Genomic DNA, 9,252 nt, shown 5'->3' with positions numbered 1-9,252 from the left:
AATTTTGAAATTTTAACTTTTATACATTCTACTATTTTTGCGATATATATATATATTTTTTTATGATAACATCATAACATCAAAACAGGAGTGTGATGGGCCGGCTAAAGGGGCGGTTGGAGGCCGGTTTTTTTTTTTTTTTTTTTTGCATTTACATTTTAATATTTAGGGGCCCATTTATCAAATAATGGACCAAGGACCTAATTCAGCAAGAAAAGCAAATTCTGCTAATTAGCAGGATTTGCTATCCTTTTGATACATACTGGGGGCCACCCGTCGCTGAGCAAGGCTGCCCAGCTTGCTGTCTGGCACCTCCCCACCCTCCAACAAGCAGAAATTGTGATCATATCGCAATTTCTGCTTGTTAACAGAAACAAAGGATGGCTTCTGCCGGCACAGCTTAGCTGCGGTCGCAGGAGCCCCGCCACCATGTTCGCGATCACAGCGGCTGCGTGTGACATCATGCAGCCGCTGTGATCACGCCCCCAAAATGCCCATATTCGCCCACCTCCGCTCCCAGTTTGCACTGCCACACAATACTCCATCTCCTCCCTGGAAATGGAGCATTGCCTGGCCCCCCCGCCCCGCGACTGCCTCTGCCTGATTGACAGGCAGAGGCGATCGCATTTTTTCCAGCCACTTGCAGAAAGTGCGGGTGCATGCGCAGGATGGGCGCTGGGCATGCACCCTTGGGCGAACATAAAAATTTCGGTTTGATTGTGATTTGCAATCCAACCTGAATTAGCGCCCTAATTCAGTAACAATAGCAAATTCTGCTAATTAGCAGAATTTGCTATCCTTTTCCTAGCATGCTGGGGGCTGTCCATCGCTGGGCAAGGTCGCCCAGCATGCTGTCTGGAACCTCACCCCCATTGAACAAGCAGAAATTGCAATCATATCGCAATTCTTGATTGTTAGCAGAAACAGAGGACAGCTCCTGCTGCAGGAGTCCCACCGCCATGTTCTTGATTGCGGCGGCTGCATGTGACATCATGCACCCGCCGTGATCATGCCGCTGACACCGCCCATTCGTTCGCCTCTGCCCCCGTACGCGCCGCATCACCCCCTGCAATGCTATGTCTCTTCCCTAGAAATGGACCGTTGCCCGCCCCCCCCTCCCCGCCTCTTCCTGGCTGTGCGCCCCCTGCAGAAAGTGCGGGCGCATACACAGGATGGGTGCTGCGCATGTGCCCATGGGGTATCGTAAAAATTTCGATTGGACCGCGATATGCGATCCAACCTGAATTATCCCTAATATTTGCTGCTCTACTCGCTGCGATCCCTCTATTTCCGCCCGCAGCTGCATTCCCCATAGGTTTCTATGGAGGATGTGATGCTGCCCGATGTATCAATTTGCATTCCCGATATTGGCCCCCTCAGCTACCAATTGTAGCCTATAGGCTACGGATTGCAAAAAAGTAGATCCGTCTGAGTTCCCTGGGAACCCTCCGCCAGAAATGCCTTTGTGCGTGCATGCGCAGGATCCCTGTCCCTGCAGGTGCTGGGTGGTATATTCACCCGATAGGATCGCATATTACAATGCGATCCTGGGTGTAAAGATCCAGCCCAGATCACTTTCAATATGCAAGCCTTGATAAATGGGCCCCTAAGTGTGCTAATGTATTTTTCCATCAAACCATAACAACACAAATTAAGGTGCGTGATTGGCCCGGCTAGAGGGGGAGGTTTGGAGGCCGGCTTTTTTTTTTTTTTACATTGATATTTTAATATTTAATGTCCTACTGTAATTCCATTCCATAAGACAATAATAACAGAAAGCTGTCATGGGTAAAACTATGAGGCTATATGGGTGGATTGTGTGAGATACATGTTTTATTTTTAGCCAGTTAGGTTTTTTAGGGATGGGGTTCTAGGTTAGGCACTTAAAGTTTTTGGCACATGGTATAAGCATCTTTGAAAAGACTTTGCTGTACCAGAGGTGACACTGTCTGTGTAGTCACATTGCTCATTTCTTACAGTCAATGCTTTTATTATTTGAATAAACTTGGTGTTTAGAACTTTAGATGTTTTTGCTGTCAATTGCCTTGCTTTACTTAGTTTCTCCAGGCCTTTATTATCTCTCTCTCTCTCTCTCTAACTTTTGTTCTTTAGTTCTCTGTACTCCTTATCTTTCCTTCCTATTCTTCCTGTTCTCCTTCTTTTGGTGAACCAGCAATGCCAGATTGCAGCCACTGCCCGTCTGAATGACTCCTCTGTCACCTGGCGTGGGACTGTAGCATGCTGTGGTTTGCTAGATGCGACCAGCACTGTTGCTACCAGGGGCCTGGCTCTTCTAGCTGGGTTCTTCTAGTCAGCACTTACTTGATTTATGACAGTCGCGCACCCACAGCAGCCTCTAACATATTGTGGCTGGGAACGGAGCTCAGGGTTGGTTGTAGGGCCTGCTTCTCTAGCTATCGGTGGGGAAATAAGTTTAAACAGGTTGTCGGCCACCCACAATGCGGCCAGCAGGGAGTCCCATCATGCCTGCCATTTGCTTCCTGCAGGAGGGCTAGGGGGAAGGTGCAGCAGTGGCCATTTTCCCTGAGGGTGATGACAGCTAGGGGGCGGTGCCAGCTACTGCTGTGCCTTCCTGCTGACTGCAGCTGCTGTATTACAGCATGATGTAGATACTATGGGGGACATTTACTAAGCAGTGATAAGAGTGGAGAAGTGAGCCAGTGGAGAAGTTGCCCATGGCAACCAATCAGCACTGAAGTAACATCTATAATTTGCATACTATAAAATGATACAGAGCTGCTGATTGATTGATTGATTGATTGATTGATTGATGGGGAAATTTCTCCACTGGCTCACTTCTCCGTTCTTATCACTGCTTAGTAAATGTACCCCTAAAGCTGCTAGCAACCAGGATCTATGCTCTCTGGTAACTTCTCAGCAGGCAGGATGCCCTTTACCTACCGCACACAGGCACAGAGACTGGGATTCTAATAGTCTGTTGGCTGGTAACCCAACTGTCCCAGTCAGTTACTACGTCGTCTATTGCAGCCAAATACATCTGTGTCTCCTTTACCCCTTTCCGCTAATTAATTGGCCCCAATAGTTGCCCAGATTTTGCAGGCTTTAGCAAATGCTGGTTTGCCCTCTGCTATTCCTTTGGTTTCTCCTGTATGTCTCTACTGCTAATCCTGTTGCAGAGCCATCCTTTCGTCGCCCAGCAATGGTTTTTTTCTTTGCAGGGCCTAAAGAAGAGCTATCATATGATCTGGATACTCTGGTGGATGTGGCGTCTGCTAGGATGTCAGTGGGTGATCGCCCTGGGACTTTTGGGTAGTCTTGTTCCAGCCTATTTGCAGTATCCAGTGACCATTTTAGTTCTTTTTCTGAGGTAGTTTTGAATAGCAATGGCAGGGCCAGGATGAGAGCTGCAGAGTTTGCATGGCGTGAGGCAGTCATCTGCCATAGTATTGCTAGCCAGCACAGTAGGAGGTTGTGCATTGCATCCTTGGAACGCACCAAGTTGTGTCCTGGGGTGGTTCACTGTGACAATACAGCTGTATTACGTGGCTTACTTCCCAGGATGCATTGCAGAATTGTGAATGAATTTATGTTGATGACTTTGCGCTCACAGACAAGCCGAGGAAGGAGATCAGGGCGGCTAAGAGCAAAACCAGTGTGGTTTAGACATTTTTTAAGTCCTGTTCTGATTGGCTTGCCGGTTTTTATATATTTGCTGCTTGCTATATTCTGCTGCTTTGCACAGTTACAGTGCTCTGAGTTGCATTACACCCGTGTCAGGATCCTGGTCCCCGGCATTGGTATGTCTCCATAATCACTGTCCACCACCTGGCCGCATCCTCTCCCACATCCCTACAACTGATCTGCACCTATGTAATGGAAACTACATCACTGATCTCCTCCAACAGTGGTGGCTGGGGGCTTCACACGGCTCAAGGAGGTTTTAAAATACTTGAATTTTCCTTTGTCTTTTTCTGTACGGAACAGGATGAAGAAAAGAACACATTCCCTGGTTTTCGCACAGGACTCCTGACTTTGGATTTGGGGGGGGGGGGAAATATATACATATATATATATATATATCTGTTTTGATCTGCTCTCTGAATCTTCATGATTCATTCTCAGTGACCCGCACAAAGTAATGTAAAGTCGCTGTCTGTTCCTGCACTGAAGCAGGAAAACCCTCTGATCAGCCACCAGAGTGTGGAGACATCCAGATAAAGCACTGATGACCCCCCCAGAATGTGTCTTATAACTCTGTCAATAACGTCACAATAAAGTGCTGCTAAACCTGTCTGTACAGGCAGGGCCGGCTCCAGGCATGTTCGAATAGAGCGGCCGCGCAGGGCGCCACCCTTAATGGGCGTCGCGCGCTGGCGCCGCCATATTCGTACCTGGAGCCGACCCTGCTGTGCAGCTCTCCCCAAGTCCCCGGCCTTTAACTGTTGTGCGCGATATGTGCGCTGCGCGGCGCCGGCGTCTGACGTCAGACGCCGGCGCCGCGCAGCGCGCATACAGCACACCGACCACCGCCTGCAGACAGCCACACTCCCCCTCCCCGCAGATCACACCACCATTGGAAGAGTCCTCCGGTCCCGGCCCGCGCCCTCTGACAGCAGCAGTGCCTCCCTCCCGCGCCGCAGGTATTGTGGGGGGCATTTATTTATCTGGCACTGTGGGGGGCATTTATTTATCTGGCACTGTGGGGGGCATTTATTTACCTGGCACTGTGGGGGCATATCTGGCACTGGGGGCATTTAATGTATCTGGCACTGTGGGGGAATATCTGGCACTGGGGGCATTAATGTATCTGGCACTGTGGAGCCATATCTGGCACTGGGGGCATTTAATGTATCTGGCACTGTGGAGGCATGTCTGGCACTGGGGGCATTAATGTATCTGGCACTGTGGGGGCATATCTGGCACTGTGGGGTCATCTGCACTGTGGGGGCATTTATGGATCTGTCACTGTGGGGGCATTTACGGATCTGTCACTGTGGGGGCATATCTGGCACTGTCGGGTCAGCTGCACTGTGGGGGGCATTTATGTATCTGGCACTGTGGGGGCATATCTGGCACTGTGGGGGCATATCTGCGCTGTGGGGGCATTTATGTATCTGCACTGTGGGGGCATTTATGTATCTGGCACTGTGGGGGCATTTCTGTATCTGGCACTGTGGGGGCATATCGGCACTGTGGGGGCATTTATGTATCTGGCACTGTGGGGGTATATCTGCACTGTGGGGGCACTTATTTATCTGGCACTGTGGGGGGCATTTATTTATCTGGCACTGTGGGGGGCATTTATTTATCTGGCACTGTGGGGGCATATCTGGCACTGGGGGCATTTAATGTATCTGGCACTGTGGGGGTATATCTGCACTGTGGGGGCACTTATTTATCTGGCACTGTGGGGGGCATTTATTTATCTGGCACTGTGGGGGGCATTTATTTATCTGGCACTGTGGGGGCATATCTGGCACTGGGGGCATTTAATGTATCTAGCACTGTGGGGGCATATCTGGCACTGGGGGCATTAAGGTATCTCTCACTGTGGGGGCATATCTGGCACTGGGGGCATTAATGTATCTATCACTGTGGGGGCATATCTGGCACTGGGGGCATTAATGTATCTGGCACTGTGGGGGAATATCTGGCACTGGGGGCATTAATGTATCTATCACTGTGGAGGCATATCTGGCACTGGGGGCATTAATGTATCTGGCACTGTGGGGGCATATCTGGCACTGGGGGCATTAATGTATCTGACACTGGGGGGGGCAATAATGTATCTGGCACTGTGTGCGCACTTATGCATCTGGCACTGGGGGCATTTATGCATCTGGCACTGGGGGCATTTATGTATCTGAACTGTGGGTGCATATCTGGCACTGTGTGGCCATTTATGTAGCTGGCACTGCTGGGAGGCATGTCACGTGTAGCTGGCACTGCTGGGGGGGCATATCACGTGTAGCTGGCACTGCTGGGGGGCATGTCACGTGTAGCTGGCACTGCTGGGGGGCATGTCACGTGTAGCTGGCACTGCTGGGGGGCATGTCACGTGTAGCTGGCACTGCTGGGGGGCATGTCACGTGTAGCTGGCACTGCTGGGGAGCATGTCACGTGTAGCTGGCACTGCTGGGGGGCATGTCACGTGTAGCTGGCACTGCTGGGGGGCACTGTCCATGCTCTGGCATATAGGTATGGAAACAACAAGCAGTATGTACATCATTTTGCCCTCCTAACTTAAAAATGTGCCCTCCCTGTGATCAGCACCATGCCCTAAAAAGTGAACACTATCATGTGTAGCTGGCACTGCTGGGGGGCATGTCATGTGTAGCTGGCACTGCTGCGGGGCATGTCATGTGTAGCTGGCACTGCTGCGGGGCATGTCATGTGTAGCTGGCACTGCTGCGGGGCATGTCATGTGTAGCTGGCACTGCTGGGGGGCATGTCATGTCTATCTGGCACTGCACATTATGTGTATCTGGCACTATACTGGAGACATTGTGTGTAAGGAACACTACTGTGGCTATGTGTAAGGCTGCTAATTGTGTGAAAATATATTTATAGTTTGATGATATGAAGGTATGAGGCCACGCCCACTTTTCCAGAGGCCACGCCCACTTTTCCGGGCTTTTACATTTTCTCGCTCAGGGTGCTAGTAGGCCTGGAGCCGGCCCTGTGTACAGGTGACTAATTCTGCCAGGTCACCCAAGGCTGTAAGTATAGGTTGGACAGGATCACACTCAGGGAGGAGGGGGGTGCCACGTGGATCAGCTATTATAACCCCTGGGGTCTCACATCTACCAGGTGGCAAGGAAGGCTCTCCACAAATGGGTGGTCTTCAGGTTGCCGAATGTCGGGATCCTGGCGCACAGTATACCGGCGCCGGAATCCCGACACCCTGCATACCGACAGATATTCTCCCTCGTGGGGGTCCACAACCCCCCTGGATGGAGAATAAATAGCATGGCATGCGTAGCGCACCACCGTACCCGCAGCATGGCGAAGGCAGCGAGCCCGCAAGGGGCTTATTTGTGCTCACCACGCTGTCGGCATGCAGGCGGTCGGGCTCCCGGCGCCGGTATGCTGGTCGCCAGTAGCCTGGCCGCCGGCATACCATACTACACCCCCGGAAATGACCCTAGCTTTGCCATTTGCTTGGTAGGTCTGGGCTTCTGGTTATAGGCTAACCTCCATAATGCTGTGGTACAGATGACATCATGATGCAGATGAGTAGAAGTTTTAGTTGGTTAAGTCAGTGGTTTCCAAACTTTTTTGAATCACCGCACCCTAGATCATCATAATTTATTTACGGTACCCCTGGGACAAAAGTTTCTTATTTATGAAATTCTGAAAAATATATGAAATTAAGTAGTTGTGTTTATAATATGTAATCCTTAGTTAAACTAAGTAAATTGTGATTATATATTATCCTTAGGTTATGTTTATACATCCTTAGGCTCAGTTATGTGGTGAGGGACAGGATTCGCTTCTGTTACTCCACATATTTTACCATTGACAGTCACCAGCACTGGTTTTGCCTATTACATTGACCATAAAATATTTGAATTGGTCCTGGACCACCAATCCAAGGCACCCCTGCAAGTGCCCCAAGGCACCCAAGGGTGCCTAGCCACACAGTTTTAGAACCACTGGTCTATATATGTTAATATATACCAAAAAGTTTCACTGTGTAAATTCGCCCTGTGGAAGCGTGTGATCGCATGTGTACGGCATGCAAAAATGTCCCTCAGTCAGCGGACAGCTGCAAATACGTTCACTACTCACTCACCATCTAATGGTTTTTCCAGTGTGTGCAGTCTGTGCGTAGCCCAGGATTTACTCCTCCAGTGTGAAAAGAACAGGCTGACCAGGGCCGGAGCTGACGTCACACACCCTCCCTGAAAACGCTTGGTAACACTTGCGTTTTTCCGGGGACACACAGTAAACGGTCAGTTACCACCCACAAACATCCTCTTCCTGTCAATCACCTTTGGAACGCTCGTGCAATCAAAAGTTTTACACCATCCTGTCGCTGTTTGGTGACGCGCATGCACATTGCGGTGCATATGCATGCACAGTCATTTGATAATCGGCAGCTGTGTGACAATTCACAGCAGCGATCAGGTCTGAATCGGACCCTAAATTCCATGTATGGATAGTTCAATAGAATCTTTAACATTGATGTGTACATTTTACGAGCATAGGAAAATGCAGGAGGGGGGGTTCCAGTTGCATGGAACCTCCCCTCTCTAACCCACACCATGACCACTATAGCAATTATATATTATAAAATGTTACTAGAGCTGCATGTTTTAAAGTTCTCCTCAGTATTACTAATAAAAGAATTAGCAACACTGGTGGATCTTTTAGAAAAAGTCAGCCTCCATCACACGTGTGCACCAATTAAGAGATCCGTAAAACATGCACTGTTAGGGGTGCTCTGCTATAGACATCTATAGGGTTGATTACTAATACTGTAATGTCCACATATATGCCCAGTGCTGATTCTAGGTTTGTCTGCTTCTCCCCCAGATTTGCTCCAAAGCTCTGGATTGGTGCCCACATCTGGTATAAAGCATTCAGCTCAGGCAGGATTTCCCTACTGCCACATCCAATGGCTTACTCAGAGCCGGCCTTAGGTATAGGCAAACTAGGCAAATGCCTAGGGCATTTGGTATGCTTAGGGGCACCAGCAGCTTCTGCTGATTAAAATGATATGCTGCATGCCTATATTCTGTGTGTGACTGCGGCTGTATCTGCATAATAAATGCTATGTTGCAGTGTATTGCTGGAAATCACTGTAATGTAGCATTTCGTATGCAGATACAGCCACAGTCGTACACAGTATATAGGCATGCTGCATATCATTTTAATCAGCAGAAGCTGCTTGTGCATCCTAGCCACATAGTAATGCAAATAAGATGCATTTTCATAAACAAAAGGCGCCCGACGTTAGCAGAGCTGCCAGCTGACTCATGCCAGGCATCTCCTTCAGAACTAGCGGCGGCAGAGCCGGCCATAGGCATAGGCAAACTAGGCAATTTCCTAGGGCATTTGATATGCCTAGGGGCATCAGCAGCTTCTGCTGATTAAAATGATATGCGGCATGCCTATATTCTGTGTGTAGCATTTCATATGCAGATACAGCCACAGTCTCACACAGTATATAGGCATGCTGCATATCATTTGAATCAGCAGAAGCTGCTTGTGCATCCTAGCCACATAGCAATGCAAATAAGATGCATTTTCATAAATAAAATGTGC

Source organism: Pseudophryne corroboree, chromosome 9 (genome assembly GCF_028390025.1).
Source record: "Pseudophryne corroboree isolate aPseCor3 chromosome 9, aPseCor3.hap2, whole genome shotgun sequence".
In the NCBI taxonomy this organism is placed as follows: domain Eukaryota; kingdom Metazoa; phylum Chordata; class Amphibia; order Anura; family Myobatrachidae; genus Pseudophryne; species Pseudophryne corroboree.
The sequence above is the reverse complement of the archived record's forward strand: the minus strand, read 5'-3'. Positions refer to the sequence as shown.